At 48.6% G+C, this 21,325-nt stretch overlaps 1 pseudogene; it reads right to left on the reverse strand.

The window, feature by feature from the left end:
* LOC115124278 (extracellular sulfatase Sulf-1-like) overlaps positions 1 to 21,325 on the reverse strand; it is an 87,060-nt pseudogene that overhangs the window by 38,837 nt on the left and 26,898 nt on the right.

The following is a 21,325-nucleotide window of genomic DNA, read 5'->3' on the forward strand; positions in this document are numbered from 1 at the left end:
GCTCCATCCCCAGTCCCCAGAAACTGTCTCTTAGATAACCCCTTATAACCCCAGCTCCAACCACCGGTCCCCCAGAAACTGTCTCTTAGAGAACCCCATCACCATCCCCAGTCCCCCAGAAACTGTCTCTTAGATAACCCCTTATAACCCCAGCACCATCCCCGGTCCCCCAGAAACTGTCTCTTAGATAACCCCATCACCATCCCCGGTCCCCCAGAAACTGTCTCTTAGATAACCCCATCACCATCCCCGGTCCCCCAGAAACTGTCTCTTAGATAACCCCTTATAACCCCAGCTCCATCCCCGGTCCCCCAGAAACTGTCTCTTAGATAACCCCTTATAACCCCAGCTCCATCCCCGGCCTCCCAGAAACTGTCTCTTAGATAACCCCTTATAACCCCAGCTCCATCCCCGGTCCCCCAGAAACTGTCTCTTAGATAACCCCATCACCATCCCCAGTCCCCCAGAAACTGTCTCTTAGATAACCCCTTATAACCCCAGCACCATCCCCGGTCCCCCAGAAACTGTCTCTTAGATAACCCCATCACCATCCCCGGTCCCCCAGAAACGGTATCTTAGATAACTAAGAGACAGTTTCTGGGGGACCGGGGATGGAGCTGGGGTTATAACGGGTTATCCCCTTATAACCCCAGCTCCATCCCCGGTCCCCCAGAAACTGTCTCTTAGATAACCCCTTATAACCCCAGCTCCATCCCCGGTCCCCCAGAAACTGTCTCTTAGATAACCCCTTATAACCCCAGCACCATCCCCCGGTCCCCCAGAAACTGTCTCTTAGATAACCCCATCACCATCCCCCGGTCCCCAGAAACTGTCTCTTAGATAACCCCTTATAATCCCAGCTCCATCCCCGGTCCCCCAGAAACTGTCTCTTAGATAACCCCTTATAACCCCAGCTCCATCCCCGGTCCCCCAGAAACTGTCTCTTAGATAACCCCTTATAACCCCAGCTCCATCCCCGGTCCCCAGAAACTGTCTCTTAGATAACCCTTATAACCCGAGCTCCATCCCCGGTCCCCCAGAAACTGTCTCTTAGATAACCCCTTATAACCCCAGCTCCATCCCCCCGGTCCCCCAGAAACGGTCTCTTAGATAACCCCTTATAACCCCAGCACCATCCCCGGTCCCCAGAAACTGTCTCTTAGATAACCCCATCACCATCCCCGGTCCCCCAGAAACGGTATCTTAGATATCCCCTTATAACCCCAGCTCCATCCCCGGTCCCCCAGAAACTGTCTCTTAGATAACCCCTTATAACCCCAGCTCCATCCCCGGTCCCCAGAAACTGTCTCTTAGATAACCCCTTATAACCCCAGCTCCATCCCCGGTCCCCCAGAAACTGTCTCTTAGATAACCCCTTATAACCCCAGCTCCATCCCGGCCCCCAGAAACTGTCTCTTAGATAACCCCATCACCATCCCCGGTCCCCCAGAAACTGTCTCTTAGATAACCCCTTATAATCCCAGCTCCATCCCCGGTCCCCCAGAAACTGTCTCTTAGATAACCCCTTATAACCCCAGCTCCATCCCCGGTCCCCCAGAAACTGTCTCTTAGATAACCCCATCCCCGGTCCCCAGAAACAGTCTCTTAGATAACCCCTTATAACCCCAGCTCCATCCCCGGTCCCCCAGAAACTGTCTCTTAGATAACCCCTTATAACACCAGCTCCATCCCCGGTCCCCCAGAAACTGTCTCTTAGATAACCCCTTATAACCCCAGCTCCATCCCCGGTCCCCCAGAAACTGTCTCTTAGATAACCCCTTATAACCCCAGCACCATCCCCGGTCCCCCAGAAACTGTCTCTTAGATAACCCCATCACCATCCCCGGTCCCCAGAAACGGTATCTTAGATAACCCCTTATAACCCCAGCTCCATCCCCGGTCCCCCAGAAACTGTCTCTTAGATAACCCCTTATAACCCCAGCACCATCCCCGGTCCCCCAGAAACTGTCTCTTAGATAACCCCATCACCATCCCCGGTCCCCAGAAACGGTATCTTAGATAACCCCTTATAACCCCAGCTACAACCCTGGTCCCCCAGAAACTGTCTCTTAGATAACCCCAGCTCCATCCCCAGTCCCCCAGAAACTGTCTCTTAGATAACCTCAGCTCCATCCACAGTCCCCCAGAAACTGTCTCTTAGATAACCCCTTATAACCCCAGCTCCATCCCCCGGTCCCCAGAAACTGTCTCTTAGATAACCACATCACCATCCCCAGTCCCCCAGAAACTGTCTCTTAGATAACCCCTTATAACCCCAGCACCATCCCCGGTCCCCCAGAAACTGTCTCTTAGATAACCCCATCACCATCCCCGGTCCCCCAGAAACTGTCTCTTAGATAACCCCTTATTACCCCAGCTCCATCCCCGGTCCCCCAGAAACTGTCTCTTAGATAACCCCTTGTAACCCCAGCTCCATCCCCGGTCCCCCAGAAACTGTCTCTTAGATAACCCCTTATAACCCCAGCTCCATCCCCGGTCCCCCAGAAACTGTCTCTTAGATAACCCCTTATAACCCCAGCTCCATCCCCGGTCCCCAGAAACTGTCTCTTAGATAACCCCTTATAACCCCATCTCCATCCCCGGTCCCCAGAAACGGTCTCTTAGATAACCCCATCACCATCCCCAGTCCCCCAGAAACTGTCTCTTAGATAACCCCTTATAACCCAGCTCCATCCCGGTCCCCAGAAACTGTCTCTTAGATAACCCTTATAACCCCAGCTCCATCCCCGGTCCCCCAGAAACTGTCTCTTAGATAACCCCTTATATCCCCATCACCATCCCCCCGGTCCCCCAGAAACTGTCTCTTAGATAACCCCATCACCATCCCCGGTCCCCCAGAAACTGTATCTTAGATAACCCCTTATAACCCCAGCTCCATCCCCGGTCCCCAGAAACTGTCTCTTAGATAACCCCTTATAACCCCAGCTCCATCCCCGGTCCCCCAGAAACTGTCTCTTAGATAACCCCTTATAACCCCAGCTACAACCCTGGTCCCCCAGAAACTGTCTCATAGATAACCCCATCACCATCCCCAGTCCCCAGAAACTGTCTCTTAGATAACCCCTTATAACCCGAGCTCCATCCCAGCTCCCCCAGAAACTGTCTCTTAGATAACCCCTTATAACCCCAGCTCCATCCCCAGTCCCCCAGAAACTGTCTCTTAGATAACCCCTTATAACCCCAGCACCATCCCCGGTCCCCCAGAAACTGTCTCTTAGATAACCCCATCACCATCCCCGGTCCCCAGAAACTGTCTCTTAGATAACCCCATCACCATCCCCGGTCCCCCAGAAACTGTCTCTTAGATAACCCCTTATAACCCCAGCTCCATCCCCGGTCCCCCAGAAACTGTCTCTTAGATAACCCCTTATAACCCCAGCTCCATCCCCGGCCTCCCAGAAACTGTCTCTTAGATAACCCCTTATAACCCCAGCTCCATCCCCGGTCCCCCAGAAACTGTCTCTTAGATAACCCCATCACCATCCCCAGTCCCCAGAAACTGTCTCTTAGATAACCCCTTATAACCCCAGCACCATCCCCGGTCCCCAGAAACTGTCTCTTAGATAACCCCATCACCATCCCCGGTCCCCCAGAAACGGTATCTTAGATAACTAAGAGACAGTTTCTCCCCGGGATGGAAAGCTCTTAGATAACGGGTTATCCCCTTATAACCCCAGCTCCATCCCCGGTCCCCCAGAAACTGTCTCTTAGATAACCCCTTATAACCCCAGCTCCATCCCCGGTCCCCAGAAACTGTCTCTTAGATAACCCCTTATAACCCCAGCACCATCCCCGGTCCCCCAGAAACTGTCTCTTAGATAACCCCATCACCATCCCCGGTCCCCCAGAAACTGTCTCTTAGATAACCCCTTATAATCCCAGCTCCATCCCCGGTCCCCAGAAACTGTCTCTTAGATAACCCTTATAACCCCAGCTCCATCCCCGGCCTCCCAGAAACTGTCTCTTAGATAACCCCTTATAACCCCAGCTCCATCCCCGGTCCCCCAGAAACTGTCTCTTAGATAACCCCATCACCATCCCCAGTCCCCCAGAAACTGTCTCTTAGATAACCCCTTATAACCCCAGCACCATCCCGGTCCCCCAGAAACTGTCTCTTAGATAACCCCATCACCATCCCCGGTCCCCCAGAAATGGTATCTTAGATAACTTAGAGACAGAAAGTTTAACCCCGGGATGGAGCAGGTTATAACGGGTTATCCCCTTATAACCCCAGCTCCATCCCCGGTCCCCAGAAACTGTCTCTTAGATAACCCTTATAACCCCAGCACCATCCCCGGTCCCCAGAAACTGTCTCTTAGATAACCCCATCACCATCCCCGGTCCCCCAGAAACTGTCTCTTAGATAACCCCTTATAACCCCAGCTCCATCCCCGGTCCCCCAGAAACTGTCTCTTAGATAACCCCTTATAACCCCAGCACCATCCCCGGTCCCCAGAAACTGTCTCTTAGATAACCCCATCACCATCCCCGGTCCCCCAGAAACTGTCTCTTAGATAACCCCTTATAATCCCAGCTCCATCCCCGGTCCCCCAGAAACTGTCTCTTAGATAACCCCTTATAACCCCAGCTCCATCCCCGGTCCCCCAGAAACTGTCTCTTAGATAACCCCTTATAACCCCAGCTCCATCCCCGGTCCCCCAGAAACTGTCTCTTAGATAACCCCTTATAACCCAGCTCCATCCCCGGTCCCCAGAAACTGTCTCTTAGATAACCCCTTATAACCCCAGCTCCATCCCCGGTCCCCCAGAAACGGTCTCTTAGATAACCCCTTATAACCCCAGCTCCATCCCCGGTCCCCCAGAAACTGTGTCTTAGATAACCCCTTATAACCCCAGCACCATCCCCGGTCCCCCAGAAACTGTCTCTTAGATAACCCCATCCCCGGTCCCCCAGAAACTGTCTCTTAGATAACCCCTTATAACCCCAGCTCCATCCCCGGTCCCCCAGAAACTGTCTCTTAGATAACCCCTTATAACCCCAGCTCCATCCCGGTCCCCCAGAAACTGTCTCTTAGATAACCCCTTATAACCCCAGCACCATCCCCGGTCCCCCAGAAACTGTCTCTTAGATAACCCCATCACCATCCCCGGTCCCCCAGAAACGGTATCTTAGATAACCCCTTATAACCCCAGCTCCATCCCCGGTCCCCCAGAAACTGTCTCTTAGATAACCCCTTATAACCCCAGCACCATCCCCGGTCCCCCAGAAACTGTCTCTTAGATAACCCCATCACCATCCCCGGTCCCCCAGAAACGGTATCTTAGATAACCCCTTATAACCCCAGCTACAACCCTGGTCCCCCAGAAACTGTCTCTTAGATAACCCCTTATAACCCCAGCTCCGTCCCCGGTCCCCCAGAAACTGTCTCTTAGATAACCCCTTATAACCCCAGCTCCATCCCGGTCCCCCAGAAACTGTCTCTTAGATAACCCCATCCCCGGTCCCCAGAAACAGTCTCTTAGATAACCCCTTATAACCCCAGCTCCATCCCCGGTCCCCCAGAAACTGTCTCTTAGATAACCCTTATAACCCCAGCTCCATCCCCGGTCCCCAGAAACTGTCTCTTAGATAACCCCTTATAACCCCAGCTCCATCCCCGGTCCCCCAGAAACTGTCTCTTAGATAACCCCTTATAACCCCAGCACCATCCCCGGTCCCCCAGAAACTGTCTCTTAGATAACCCCATCACCATCCCCGGTCCCCCAGAAACGGTATCTTAGATAACCCTTATAACCCCAGCTCCATCCCCGGTCCCCCAGAAACTGTCTCTTAGATAACCCCTTATAACCCCAGCACCATCCCGGTCCCCCAGAAACTGTCTCTTAGATAACCCCATCACCATCCCCGGTCCCCCAGAAACGGTATCTTAGATAACCCCTTATAACCCCAGCTACAACCCTGGTCCCCAGAAACTGTCTCTTAGATAACCCCTTATAACCCCAGCTCCGTCCCCGGTCCCCCAGAAACTGTCTCTTAGATAACCCCTTATAACCCCAGCTCCATCCCCGGTCCCCCAGAAACTGTCTCTTAGATAACCCCATCACCATCCCCAGTCCCCCAGAAACTGTCTCTTAGATAACCCCTTATAACCCCAGTACCATCCCCGGTCCCCCAGAAACGGTCTCTTAGATAACCCCTTATAACCCCAGCTCCATCCCGGGCCCCCAGAAACTGTCTCTTAGATAACCCCTTATAACCCCAGCTCCATCCCCGGCCTCCCAGAAACTGTCTCTTAGATAACCCCTTATAACCCCAGCTCCATCCCCGGTCCCCCAGAAACTGTCTCTTAGATAACCCCATCCCCGGTCCTCCAGAAACGGTCTCTTAGATAACCCCTTATAACCCCAGCTCCATCCCCGGTCCCCCAGAAACTGTCTCTTAGATAACCCCTTATAACCCGAGCTCCATCCCCGGTCCCCCAGAAACTGTCTCTTAGATAACCCCTTATAACCCCAGCTCCATCCCCGGTCCCCCAGAAACTGTCTCTTAGATAACCCCATCACCATCCCCAGTCCCCCAGAAACTGTCTCTTAGATAACCCCTTATAACCCCAGCACCATCCCGGTCCCCAGAAACGGTCTCTTAGATAACCCCATCACCATCCCGGTCCCCCAGAAACTGTCTCTTAGATAACCCCATCACCATCCCCCGGTCCCCCAGAAACGGTCTCTTAGATAACCCCTTAGAACCCCATCACCATCCCCGGTCCCCCAGAAACGGTCTCTTAGATAACCCCTTATAACCCCAGCTCCATCCCCGGTCCCCCAGAAACTGTCTCTTAGATAACCCCAGCTCCATCCCCGGTCCCCAGAAACTGTCTCTTAGATAACTCCATCACCATCCCCGGTCCCCCAGAAACTGTCTCTTAGATAACCCTTTATAACCCCAGCTCCATCCCCGGTCCCCCAGAAACTGTCTCTTAGATAACCCCTTATAACCCCAGCTCCATCCCCGGTCCCCCAGAAACTGTCTCTTAGATAACCCCTTATAACCCCAGCTCCATCCCCGGTCCCCCAGAAACTGTCTCTTAGATAACCCCTTATAACCCCAGCACCATCCCCGGTCCCCCAGAAACTGTCTCTTAGATAACCCCATCCCCGGTCCCCAGAAACAGTCTCTTAGATAACCCCTTATAACCCCAGCTCCATCCCCGGTCCCCAGAAACTGTCTCTTAGATAACCCTTATAACCCCAGCTCCATCCCCGGTCCCCCAGAAACTGTCTCTTAGATAACCCCTTATAACCCCAGCTCCATCCCGGTCCCCAGAAACTGTCTCTTAGATAACCCCTTATAACCCCAGCACCATCCCCGGTCCCCCAGAAACTGTCTCTTAGATAACCCCATCACCATCCCCGGTCCCCCAGAAACGGTATCTTAGATAACCCCTTATAACCCCAGCTCCATCCCCGGTCCCCCAGAAACTGTCTCTTAGATAACCCCTTATAACCCCAGCACCATCCCCGATCCCCCAGAAACTGTCTCTTAGATAACCCCATCACCATCCCGGTCCCCCAGAAACGGTATCTTAGATAACCCCTTATAACCCCAGCTCCAACCCTGGTCCCCCAGAAACTGTCTCTTAGATAACCCCTTATAACCCCAGCTCCATCCCCGGTCCCCCAGAAACTGTCTCTTAGATAACCCCTTATAACCCCAGCTCCATCCCGGTCCCCCAGAAACTGTCTCTTAGATAACCCCATCACCATCCCCAGTCCCCCAGAAACTGTCTCTTAGATAACCCCTTATAACCCCAGTACCATCCCCGGTCCCCCAGAAACTGTCTCTTAGATAACCCCTTATAACCCCAGCTCCATCCCCGGTCCCCCAGAAACTGTCTCTTAGATAACCCCATCACCATCCCCAGTCCCCCAGAAACTGTCTCTTAGATAACCCCTTATAACCCCAGTACCATCCCCGGTCCCCAGAAACGGTCTCTTAGATAACCCCTTATAACCCCAGCTCCATCCCCGGGCCCCCAGAAACTGTCTCTTAGATAACCCCTTATAACCCCAGCTCCATCCCCGGCCTCCCAGAAACTGTCTCTTAGATAACCCCTTATAACCCCAGCTCCATCCCCGGTCCCCCAGAAACTGTCTCTTAGATAACCCCATCCCCGGTCCCCCAGAAACGGTCTCTTAGATAACCCCTTATAACCCCAGCTCCATCCCCCGGTCCCCAGAAACTGTCTCTTAGATAACCCCTTATAACCCGAGCTCCATCCCCGGTCCCCCAGAAACTGTCTCTTAGATAACCCCTTATAACCCCAGCTCCATCCCCGGTCCCCAGAAACTGTCTCTTAGATAACCCCATCACCATCCCCAGTCCCCCAGAAACTGTCTCTTAGATAACCCCTTATAACCCCAGCACCATCCCCGGTCCCCAGAAACGGTCTCTTAGATAACCCCATCACCATCCCCGGTCCCCCAGAAACTGTCTCTTAGATAACCCCATCACCATCCCCGGTCCCCCAGAAACGGTCTCTTAGATAACCCCTTAGAACCCCATCACCATCCCCGGTCCCCCAGAAACGGTCTCTTAGATAACCCCTTATAACCCCAGCTCCATCCCCGGTCCCCCAGAAACTGTCTCTTAGATAACCCCAGCTCCATCCCCGGTCCCCCAGAAACTGTCTCTTAGATAACTCCATCACCATCCCCGGTCCCCCAGAAACTGTCTCTTAGATAACCCTTTATAACCCCAGCTCCATCCCCGGTCCCCCAGAAACTGTCTCTTAGATAACCCCTTATAACCCCAGCTCCATCCCCCGGTCCCCCAGAAACTGTCTCTTAGATAACCCCTTATAACCCCAGCTCCATCCCCGGCCTCCCAGAAACTGTCTCTTAGATAACCCCTTATAACCCCAGCTCCATCCCCGGTCCCCCAGAAACTGTCTCTTAGATAACCCCATCCCCGGTCCTCCAGAAACTGTCTCTTAGATAACCCCTTATAACCCCAGCTCCATCCCGGTCCCCCAGAAACTGTCTCTTAGATAACCCCTTATAACCCCAGCTCCATCCCCGGTCCCCCAGAAACTGTCTCTTAGATAACCCCTTATAACCCCAGCTCCATCCCCGGTCCCCCAGAAACTGTCTCTTAGATAACCCCATCACCATCCCCAGTCCCCCAGAAACTGTCTCTTAGATAACCCCTTATAACCCCAGCACCATCCCCGGTCCCCCAGAAACGGTCTCTTAGATAACCCCATCACCATCCCCGGTCCCCCAGAAACTGTCTCTTAGATAACCCCATCACCATCCCCGGTCCCCCAGAAACGGTCTCTTAGATAACCCCTTAGAACCCCAGCACCATCCCCGGTCCCCCAGAAACGGTCTCTTAGATAACCCTTATAACCCCAGCTCCATCCCCGGTCCCCAGAAACTGTCTCTTAGATAACCCCAGCTCCATCCCCGGTCCCCAGAAACTGTCTCTTAGATAACTCCATCACCATCCCCGGTCCCCCAGAAACTGTCTCTTAGATAACCCTTTATAACCCCAGCTCCATCCCCGGTCCCCCAGAAACTGTCTCTTAGATAACCCCTTATAACCCCAGCTCCATCCCCGGTCCCCCAGAAACTGTCTCTTAGATAACCCCTTATAACCCCAGCTCCATCCCCCGGTCCCCCAGAAACTGTCTCTTAGATAACCCCTTATAACCCCAGCACCATCCCCGGTCCCCCAGAAACTGTCTCTTAGATAACCCCATCCCCGGTCCCCCAGAAACAGTCTCTTAGATAACCCCTTATAACCCCAGCTCCATCCCCGGTCCCCAGAAACTGTCTCTTAGATAACCCCTTATAACCCCAGCTCCATCCCCGGTCCCCAGAAACTGTCTCTTAGATAACCCCTTATAACCCCAGCTCCATCCCCGGTCCCCCAGAAACTGTCTCTTAGATAACCCCTTATAACCCCAGCACCATCCCCGGTCCCCCAGAAACTGTCTCTTAGATAACCCCATCACCATCCCCGGTCCCCCAGAAACGGTATCTTAGATAACCCCTTATAACCCCAGCTCCATCCCAAGGTCCCCCAGAAACTGTCTCTTAGATAACCCCTTATAACCCCAGCACCATCCCCCGATCCCCCAGAAACTGTCTCTTAGATAACCCCATCACCATCCCCGGTCCCCCAGAAACGGTATCTTAGATAACCCCTTATAACCCCAGCTACAACCCTGGTCCCCCAGAAACTGTCTCTTAGATAACCCCTTATAACCCCAGCTCCGTCCCCGGTCCCCCAGAAACTGTCTCTTAGATAACCCCTTATAACCCCAGCTCCATCCCCGGTCCCCAGAAACTGTCTCTTAGATAACCCCATCACCATCCCCAGTCCCCCAGAAACTGTCTCTTAGATAACCCCTTATAACCCCAGTACCATCCCCGGTCCCCAGAAACTGTCTCTTAGATAACCCCTTATAACCCCAGCTCCATCCCGGTCCCCCAGAAACTGTCTCTTAGATAACCCCATCACCATCCCCAGTCCCCCAGAAACTGTCTCTTAGATAACCCCTTATAACCCCAGTACCATCCCCGGTCCCCCAGAAACGGTCTCTTAGATAACCCCTTATAACCCCAGCTCCATCCCCGGGCCCCCAGAAACTGTCTCTTAGATAACCCCTTATAACCCCAGCTCCATCCCCGGCCTCCCAGAAACTGTCTCTTAGATAACCCCTTATAACCCCAGCTCCATCCCCGGTCCCCCAGAAACTGTCTCTTAGATAACCCCATCCCCGGTCCCCCAGAAACGGTCTCTTAGATAACCCCTTATAACCCCAGCTCCATCCCCGGTCCCCCAGAAACTGTCTCTTAGATAACCCCTTATAACCCGAGCTCCATCCCCGGTCCCCCAGAAACTGTCTCTTAGATAACCCCTTATAACCCCAGCTCCATCCCCGGTCCCCCAGAAACTGTCTCTTAGATAACCCCATCACCATCCCCAGTCCCCCAGAAACTGTCTCTTAGATAACCCCTTATAACCCCAGCACCATCCCCGGTCCCCCAGAAACGGTCTCTTAGATAACCCCATCACCATCCCCGGTCCCCCAGAAACTGTCTCTTAGATAACCCCATCACCATCCCCGGTCCCCAGAAACGGTCTCTTAGATAACCCCTTAGAACCCCATCACCATCCCCGGTCCCCAGAAACGGTCTCTTAGATAACCCCTTATAACCCCAGCTCCATCCCCCGGTCCCCCAGAAACTGTCTCTTAGATAACCCCAGCTCCATCCCCGGTCCCCCAGAAACTGTCTCTTAGATAACTCCATCACCATCCCCGGTCCCCCAGAAACTGTCTCTTAGATAACCCTTTATAACCCCAGCACCATCCCCGGTCCCCAGAAACTGTCTCTTAGATAACCCTATCACCATCCCCGGTCCCCCAGAAACTGTCTCTTAGATAACCCCAGCTCCATCCCCGGTCCCCCAGAAACTGTCTCTTACATAACCCCAGCCCCATCCCCGGTCCCCCAGAAACTGTCTCTTAGATAACCTCTTATAACCCCATCACCATCCCCGGTCCCCCAGAAACTGTCTCTTAGATAACCCCATCACCATCCCCAGTCCCCAGAAACTGTCTCTTAGATAACCCCTTATAACCCCAGCACCATCCCCGGTCCCCCAGAAACTGTCTCTTAGATAACCCCTTATAACCCCAGCTCCATCCCCGGTCCCCCAGAAACTGTCTCTTAGATAACCCCTTATAACCCCAGCACCATCCCCGGTCCCCCAGAAACTGTCTCTTAGATAACCCCATCCCCGGTCCCCCAGAAACGGTCTCTTAGATAACCCCTTATAACCCCAGCTCCATCCCCGGTCCCCCAGAAACTGTCTCTTAGATAACCCCTTATAACCCCAGCTCCATCCCCGGTCCCCCAGAAACTGTCTCTTAGATAACCCCTTATAACCCCAGCTCCATCCCCGGTCCCACAGAAACTGTCTCTTAGATAACCCCATCACCATCCCCGGTCCCCCAGAAACTGTCTCTTAGATAACCCGTCCATGATAAGACCCATATTTTGTCCATTAGTATTCTATGGTCATGCAGCTCCAACTCTGATCCAATTCTGGTTCCCCAGCCTCATCTCCATCTCACCACTCCAGCCCTCATCCCTGGCCCCAGCATCAGCCTCATCCACTCCCCTTGTCCTCATCCCCATCTCACCACTCCAGCCCTCATCCCTGGCCCCAGCATCAGCTTCATCCACTCCCCTTGTCCCCATCCCACTCACCTGGTTCTCCAGAGGAGGGTGTGAACTGGCGGTGTGAGCGTCCCGGTCGGTCAAGACCACAGTCGCAGGGTTCCCTCTCCCTACTGTTGTAGCTGCCGTGAGGCCTCAGGCTGGGGTCCCTCTTCCTATGGCCCTCCTTCAGTCCACCTCCTTTACACTTCTGGATCCGCCACTTCCCAGTGATCTCCTCCACACAGTGCCACTTCTGGAGAGGAGAGACAAGGACAAAGAGAACGGGGTTATATTAGTGGTGGAAGAGAGATGCTTTTACTCCTCTAATGTGAAGGTCTTTAAAGTCATTTGTTGCATCTGAAATGGAACCCTAGTCTTTGTCTGTTTCCTGTCAGAACAACACGTAGGCAGGCCAACCGACAAGACAGACAACCAGATCACAGACTGACGGTGTGGGAAAGAAACAGAATCCTGAAGAGGAAGATGATCCAGAACCAGCATGAAATGAACTGGTTCACTCTGCTGTCTTGAACTTATTCTAAAACTCTCTCTCTCTCCCCCTCTGTCTCTCTTTCTCTTAGTGTCTTGCTCTGTCTGTGTCTCTCTCTCTCTCTCTCTCTCTCTCACTCCCCCTCTGTCTCTCTTTCTCTTAGTGTCTTGCTCTCTGTCTGTCTGTCTGTCTCTCTCTCTCTCTCCCCCTCTGTCTCTCTTTCTCTTAGTGTCTTGCTCTGTCTGTCTGTCTCTCTCTCTCTCTCTCACTCTTGCTCTGTCTCTCTTTCTCTTAGTGTCTTGCTCTGTCTGTCTGTCTGTCTGTCTCTTAGTGTCTTGCTCTGTCTCTCTTAGTCTCTCTCTCTCTCTCTCTCTCTCTCTCTCTCTCTCTCTCTCTCTCTCTCTCTCTCTCTCTCTCTCTCTCTCTCTCTCTCTCTCTCTCTCTCTCTCTCTGTACCTCTCTGGTGCCAGGAAAATAACCTCTCCCTCAATGTCAACCAAATGATGGAGCTGATCGTGGACTTCGTTGATACCAGGCAGGATGGGTCCATGGACTCACGTAGCTTACGCCAAATCCTGACTTCTCAATTGTCCGGTGTTGGTGATCGCGTATCGGAGCCTCTTCTTGTTTTTAGCTGTTAGGAGTGGAACCCGGTGTTGGTGACCGCGTACCCGTTGGAGCCTCTCATTCACTCTGTGTACACATAGGCCTTCCCCTTTAAATACATTCACCACAAAGGCTTTTAGTTTGAACCTTCCCCTTTAAATCATGGTTTTGACCCTCGCTGGAGGGTCAAGTGCTCAGGTGTTCAGTGCTCATAGCCCAGTGTGTGTGTGTGTGTGTGTGTGTGTGTGTGTGTGTGTGTACTAAACCCCTACATTTACGTGTTATAACTAGGCATATTGTGACTGCCCTGCATTTTTCTGAACCGTCTCAGTGCTTCCCCTTCCAATAGGGCGGTTTCCCTTTAATTCCCAATTAAACAGCCAGCATCAGCTGCCCAAAAGTAGGGTTGTGATGGAGACGTGAATGAGGATGTGTTCAACCCTCAGTTCCCGAAGCTCCTCTATTCCGTTAAACTTGTGTTTTGTAGCCTAATAGAGTTTACCCAGGATCGGATCCACTCTTTGCGTCTGGCGGATTGGATTGTCTGACTGACTACAACCTTTTTGTATACTGGTATTTCATTTGTTTTGATGTTTGACTGTGATTATTTATGCAGTTAGTTGTAGTTGAGGACTTTAAGAGTTGATAGCTTGAAAGTTGTGTGGTAAAATAATTGTTATATTGATTGTATGATTTGATACTGAGTGTACGCTACACTTGAATGAACGGACAAACATTGCGTGACAAAGGTCACTTGAGTTCCCTGAACTCCTTTACCGGGCTGGACTCTTTTTAGGCCCGAGGTACAGGACATTTCTGGAGGAACCAGAACTCATTGTGTTATACTATTATATGTGTGTGTAATCATTTATGTTGGTAATATAACCCAACTAAAAGAATAGTTGTTTTTGAAGTTCTTTCCAATGTTTTAAGGGTTTATGAAAAGTTTCTTTCCATCCTGACTTTTACACAAGTCCTTTGTATTGGTGTAGACGGACCAGATGGGGCTCATTCCCTCCCAAAACCAAAAGGAGAAACCAATGTTTTCTCTGGTAGGCACGACCTACCTGGCACCCCTATAAATAATAACCTCAAGTCAAAACCGTTACAATATATTGGCTGTATACGCTGGCTACATACACTGTACACACCAGAGAGCACATCAATAAGTCCATGTCCCCATTCTCTCTCTTTAATAAATGATTGAGTGAGTGCACACTTAAGTGCTAAATAAAAAATAAAAAAAAGTGTTTGGTTCACATTGCTACCTGAACATTGGGCCAATTAGTATTGTTCAGGTCTGATGGTTGGTGGCTGGTTGCATGCCTGTGTGCCTGTGTGCGTGTGTGTGTGTGTGTGTGGGTGGGGTGGTCTGCCACACCCTTTAATGGGCCTGGGAACCATCCAGACATTAGTCCCATTTTCAAACAGCTCAAATGGCCAATTACTGATTGTGGTAAACGGCTATTTGAGTTACGGCTGTCTGTCGACGTTGCTTCCAAAACGGCACCCTATTCCCTACACAGTGCACTACTTTAGACCAGAGCCCAAAGGCACCTTATTCCCCACAGTGCACTACTTCAGACCAGAGCCCTATGGCTCCCTATTCCCCACAGTGCACTACTTTAGACCAGAGCCCAAAGGTACCCTATTCCCTACACAGTGCACTACTTTATACCACATTCGTACCCTATATACACTTGAGTGTACAAAACATTAGGAACACCTTTTTGTCCTCAGAACAGCCTCAATTCATCGGGGCGTGGGACTCTACAAGGGGATGAAATAGTTCCACAGGGATACTGGCCCCATGTTGTCTCAATGCTTTCCACAGTTGTGTCAAGTTGGCTGGATGTCCTTTGGGTGGTTGGACCATTCCCGATACACAATTGGAAACTGTTTTTAGGGTGAAAAATAGCATTGCAGTTCTCGACACACTCAAGCCGATGTGCCTACTACCGTACCCCCGTTTCAAAAGCACCTAAATATTTTGTCTTGCCCATTCACCCTCTGATTGGCACACAGACACAACGTGTTTAGTCTGTTTGTTATGTACACGACCCTGTTCACCAAAACAGTTTGCTCCTAGAGACGTGTCTGTGGTTGGCTATATAAATCAGGCAGACAGGCATCGAGGCATTCAGTTACTGTTCCATTGAATTTTTATTTTTTTTTCAATTTAAAGTTTTATTAAGTTTTCTTGTTTTTCAATCAACCAACAAAACACATTCCACATTCACAGATGTGACAGGCTTTAAAAAAATAAAAAGTCAAAAAATAAGAATACATTTGAAAAAATTAAAATACAATTAAAATGAATGATAAAGTCAAATAAAAGCATTTATTTTTCTTAATCTATATATTTTCCTTGGTACCTGTATATACATACATACATACATACATACATACATACATACATACATACATACATACATACATACATACATACATACATACATACATACATACGCATATACATACGCATATACATACACACACACATACGTACTCAAAAACTAAATTAAAATAAAAACACACACACAACAAAAAATAAAAACATACCACTTGCAGCAGCACTATCAAGGTTCTTATCAGCTATTTCAAGCATTCGCTGAGACGACGGGCCAATAATTCGTTTTGAGGTTTTACAGTACCTTACACAAAATGTATCTGCGCATTTCCCTAGTCACCCCGTTCACTCTGTCCAGTTTGAAATATAGTTGAATAGTGGGGACCAGAGTCTATCAAACTTGGGCTGTCTCTTGTGGAGGTCATAAGTGAGCTTTTCAAGAGGAAGGAAGTCAACAATCTGGTCAATCCACATTTTAAATGTAGGGGGGGTATTAGAGGCCCACAATAGAAGAATACATTTCTTAGCAAAGTATGTAATAGTCCTAAGCAAATTTTCTCTGTCAGGATCAAGAACATGTCCTAATCCAAGTCCTGCTGGGCATTAAGAAGATAGATACATTATCAAACTGTGCCTCTAGTATTTTCTGTATGTACAGATTGCCAGAATCTGGCAATCTCCCTACAGCTCCAAAATACATGCATATAGGTTCTACATTCAGAGGTACATCTTTTACAGTTAGGAGACATATCTGTTTTCATTCTATGGAGTCTCAAAGGAGTATAATAAAATTTGTACAAAAATTTGTAATTAGATTCTTTCATTTTTACACTGGTAGAGGAGCAGTATACCTTTTCGCAAACCTCCGCCCATAACTCATCACTAATAGTCAGACCAAGGTCCTTTTCCCAGATTATTTTCAAAGGAGTAAAGGAGGAGCTTCCTTTCTCAGAAAGGAGTCTATAGATGCAAGATATTTTGCCTTTAATGGATTGTGCTGTGACAAGAAGGGTTTCAACTTCGTTCAACTGAGTTCTAAACCTCCTCTTGGAGGTAAATGAGGAAATTACATGTCTAATTTGAAGATATTTAAAAAAATGGGATCTTGGCACGTCGAATTCACTGCAGAGCTCTTGAAAGGATTTCAGTGTAGTGGTTTTCTGATGAAATAGGTCTGAAAAGGTCCTGATTCCTAGAGTATGCCAAAGATTAAAGTTGGCATCCCTCAGGGCTTTTGGCAAGTCTGGGTTGCCTACTATAGGCGAGTGAGAACATATTTGGGAGGAAATGCCCAGGTATTTCTTACAGTCCCTCCACGCTAGTAGGGTGCTGTAAATCACAAAGGATTTGGCTATGTTGCCCACTTCACTAAAGTTATTAATGAATATAATTGAGCTTAACCTCTTGCCTCTACTTGGGACGCTTGCGTCCCAACTAGAGCTCTGGAAATGCAAATGCGCTACGCTAAATGCTAATAGTATTAGTTAAAACTCAAAAGTTCATTAAAATACACATGCAGGGTATCAAATTAAAGCTACACTCGTTGTGAATCCAGGCAATAAGTCAGATTTTTAAAATGCTTTTCGGCGACAGCATGAGAAGCTATTATCTGATAGCATGCACCAATACACTACAACAGAAAAGCACAGCAGGGGACGTAAACAAAATAATTAGCATTTCGGCGTTACACAAACCGCACAATAAAATAGAAAACAGTCATTACCTTTCACCATCTTCTTTGTTGGCACTCCTAGATGTCCCATAAACACTATTGGGTCTTTATTTCGATTAAATCGGGCCATATAAAGCCAAGATATCGTTATATGTAGACTGTGTGATAAACGAAAAAAACAGCGATTTCACAACGTAACGTCATTTTTTAAAATTCAAAAAGTAGACGATAAACTTTCACAAAACACTTCGAAATAAGTTTGTAATGCTACTTTAGGTATTAGTAAACGTTAATAAGCGATAAAAATCATCCATAGGCGATGTCAAAATCATTAGCTGTCGTCTTGGAAAAAATTTCACGAGAGAGCTCTTCCGGAATGATCTGGGCGGAGACCGGAGGTAAGTGGTGCACCTGTTTCGGTTCAACCAAGAATCAAAGAGGATTCAATTCACAAGACTCTAGACAACATGGGGATGCTGTGGGAGTTGAATGCTCGGTCTTATCTAATTCGGCTCACTGTTAACAATTGCTGGAAGTGGCGCAAGGATATTTATTTCCATTTTCTGTGATCAGGTTTTCCTGCGCTTTCCGATGTAACACACGTTATGTAATAGCCACAGTCGTGATTTAACCAGTTTTAAAAACGTCCGAGGGTTTCCTATCCACACATTCTAACCATATGAACGTACTATATTCCTGGCATGAGTAGCAGGGCGCTGAAATGTTGCGCGATTTTTAACAAAATGTTCAAAAAAGTAGAGGGTAGGAGCAACTAGTTTTAAGGGCAATGAACCACAGGATTGGGCTTCTATCTGAATCCACGTTGACTCTTGTCTGTTTGTGATCCATGTTAGCATGTTGCGGATTTGGGCAGACCAGTAGTACAATTGAAGGGAGGGAAGGGCAAGACCACCTTTAGATTCAGGTTTTGATAAAGTGGAAAACTTGATCCTAGGTTTTTTATTGCCCCATATAAATTTGGTGATGCTTTGGTTAGTTGTTTTGAAGAAGGAAACTGGGAGATAGCATGGGAGCATCTGAAATAAGTAGTTCAGTCTAGGGAGGACGTTCATACGGATTACATTAATTCTTCCTACTAAGCTAATTGGGAGGGAGATCCAGGTTTGGAGATTGTTCTTGATTCGATCCAGGAGTGGAAGATAATTTTCCTTAAAAAGGCTATTCAGATCTGGTGTTATGAAGATCCCGAGGTATTGAAACCCCTGTGTTTTCCATTGGAAAGGACAAAGTGTCTTCATAGAGCTGGTGAGTGTAATATTGAGAGGGCAGACAGTGGATTTGTTAAAATTGATCTTATAACCTGAGAACTTGCCATACTGAGCAATTGTGTCTAAAATGAGAGGGAGGGATTTCTCAGGGTTGGATATGTAGAGCAAGACATCATCCGCGTAAAGCGAAATCTTGTGCTGCAGGCCACCTGCAGAAACACCCATAATACTTGGATTGCTCCTTATCAGCTCTGCCAGAGGCTCCGCCCCCAACAAGTAGAGCAGCGGGGACAGCGAGCACCCTTGTCTTGTGCCCCGTTCCAGAGGGAATCTGTCAGAGTTCAGTCCATTAGTAGTCACCATGGCATTTGGATGAGAGTATAGTGATTTGATCCATTTAATAAAATTTGGGCCCATATTGAACTTTTCTAAGACTGAAAACAGAAAGCTCCACTCCATCCTGTCAAACGCCTTCTCAGCATCCAGTGAAGCCAGCAGGACAGGGGTCTTTTGTGCGTTTACTTGATCAATAATATCAAAAAGACGGCGAATGTTATCAGAAGAGTATCTGTCTCTAATAAATCCAGTTTGGTCCGCTTTTATTATTTTGGAAGAAGAGTGTTTAGTCTTATGGCGAGCAATTTGGTAATTATTTTATAGTCGAAATCCAACAAGCTTATGGGCCGGAAGGACGAGCAGGATAGGGGTCCTTGTCCTTTTTTAGCAACACTGTAATGCGAGCTGTGTGCATTGAGTCTGGGAGAACTCCGTTTTTGCAAAAATCCTCCAGCATTGGCATGAAGATAGGGCTGAGCTGGGGCCAAAAAGCTTTATAGAACTCTCTGGGGAATCCATCTGGGCCTGGGGACTTATTAGGTGGCATGGAGGTAATTGCCTCCAGGATCTCCTCAGGAGTGAAGGGGGAGTTGAGATCTTCCTGGTCGGTCTCTGATAGTTTAGGTAGCGAGATTCCCTCTAGGAAAGAGTGGAGTTCTGCCTCCGTGTGTTTTCTCTCAGAGGTATATAGTTTGCAGTAAAAATCATGAAAAGTTAAATTGATCTTTTTTGGGTCATATGTGACCTCGTCCTCTGCTGTTCGGATAGCCATGATTGTACGCTCTGACTGCTCCTTTTTAAAATTGGTAAGCAAGCAATCTACTGGGCCTATTGCTATACTCATGGTATTTCTGTTTAGTAAAGAAAACTTTTTTTTTTATCTCCCGAGTGTAGTCCAAATTCAGTTTGGCTTTGGCTGCTTTAAGATGACTCCAGGAAGTGCTGTCTAGGGATTGTTTATGTATTTTTTCACAGCATTCCAGCTCCCTCTCAAGATCTAGCCTGTGTGCTTCCATTGCTTTTTTCTTAGAGGAAGCATATGCAATTAGATGACCTCTTAGTGTGGCTTTAGCAGCGTCCCACATTGTGGCCGGAGAAACAGGGGAATCTTTATTGTCTTATGTGTCATTGTCTATCCATGTAGTTACTAATGTATGGAACTCGTCATTTGATAGCATGGAGGTGTTGAATTTCCAGCTCTTTGACCTCGGGATGTTTTTGCAGAGGTCAAAGCGGAGGTGGACAAAGGCGTGATCTGAAAGTGCTATGGGTCCGATTGTACAAGTGGCTGAATTTATGAAACTCTTTGGGATAAAACTGTAATCTATACGGGAGTAGGTGTTATGGACATTAGAGTAGTATGTATAGTCCATAGATGAGCTATTATTCTCTCTCCAGATATCTATCAGCCCCATCTCTTTAGTAAGAGAGTTCAACATCTTTGCAGATCTAGGATTTGTGGTGGGGACTTGAGATGATTTGTCTAGGGTTGGGTTAAGGGTACAATTAAAATCTCCGGCCACCACACCAAAGGAGACACAATGCTCATTGAACAGGGTTATAATTTTTGACATGAAGGCAGGAGTATCTGTGTTAGGGGCGTATATGTTTAATATAGTAATTGGTTGACCATATAGTGACCCAGTTATCAAAATAAATCTCCCCTCCGGATCAGATATGTTTTTGTCTATTATGAATGGAACATTTTTATGGATAAGTATGGCTGTGCCTCTACTGTTTGATTTGAAAGATGAGAAATACACCTGTCCCACCCAAGCTCTGCGGAGTTTGGCATGTTCAGCATCACAGAGGTGTGTCTCTTGTAATAGCGCAATGTCTGCTTTTTCCTTTTTTAGAGCACATAGTATCTTTTTCCGTTGTATTGCATGCCCTAGACCATGGCAGTTCCATGTCAATAGATTTAAGGTACTAGTCATCGTCATCGAGCAGTAATCGAACTTTAGTGCAAGTCATCGCTGGGTAAAAGTGGATAGTAATTACAGCTGCGTTCACATAAAAGGAAAATAAATGGTGTACATAAAATAATAATCTCTGAACACCCCAGCCGAGTTCCCAAACAACTACAAAAACCGGGAACAGTTAGCAACGCACAACGTCTCCCTCGCCCCACCAAAGAAATGCCTCATCCTCTCCACCCCGCATTGAGTAAGTAACACAGTTGCCCTCGTCCAGACCTCAGTAAAAAAGGGGAGAAAAATAAAATCAATAGCCCAGTCTACATATACCTCCCCCAAGGGACATAGGGAACCCCAGGTAATAATAGCAACAACAAAAAAAAACAGGGAAATAAAAGTAGGCTGAAACATTAGTAGGCCTAGGTTAGGCTATACAGCCCATCCCTCTCAGTTAAAGGAAAATAAATATAAATTGGACGGCTGTAATGACATTTAGGGGGTGGGTCTC

The sequence above is a fragment of the Oncorhynchus nerka genome, linkage group LG22 (genome assembly GCF_034236695.1).
Source record: "Oncorhynchus nerka isolate Pitt River linkage group LG22, Oner_Uvic_2.0, whole genome shotgun sequence".
NCBI lineage: Eukaryota > Metazoa > Chordata > Actinopteri > Salmoniformes > Salmonidae > Oncorhynchus > Oncorhynchus nerka.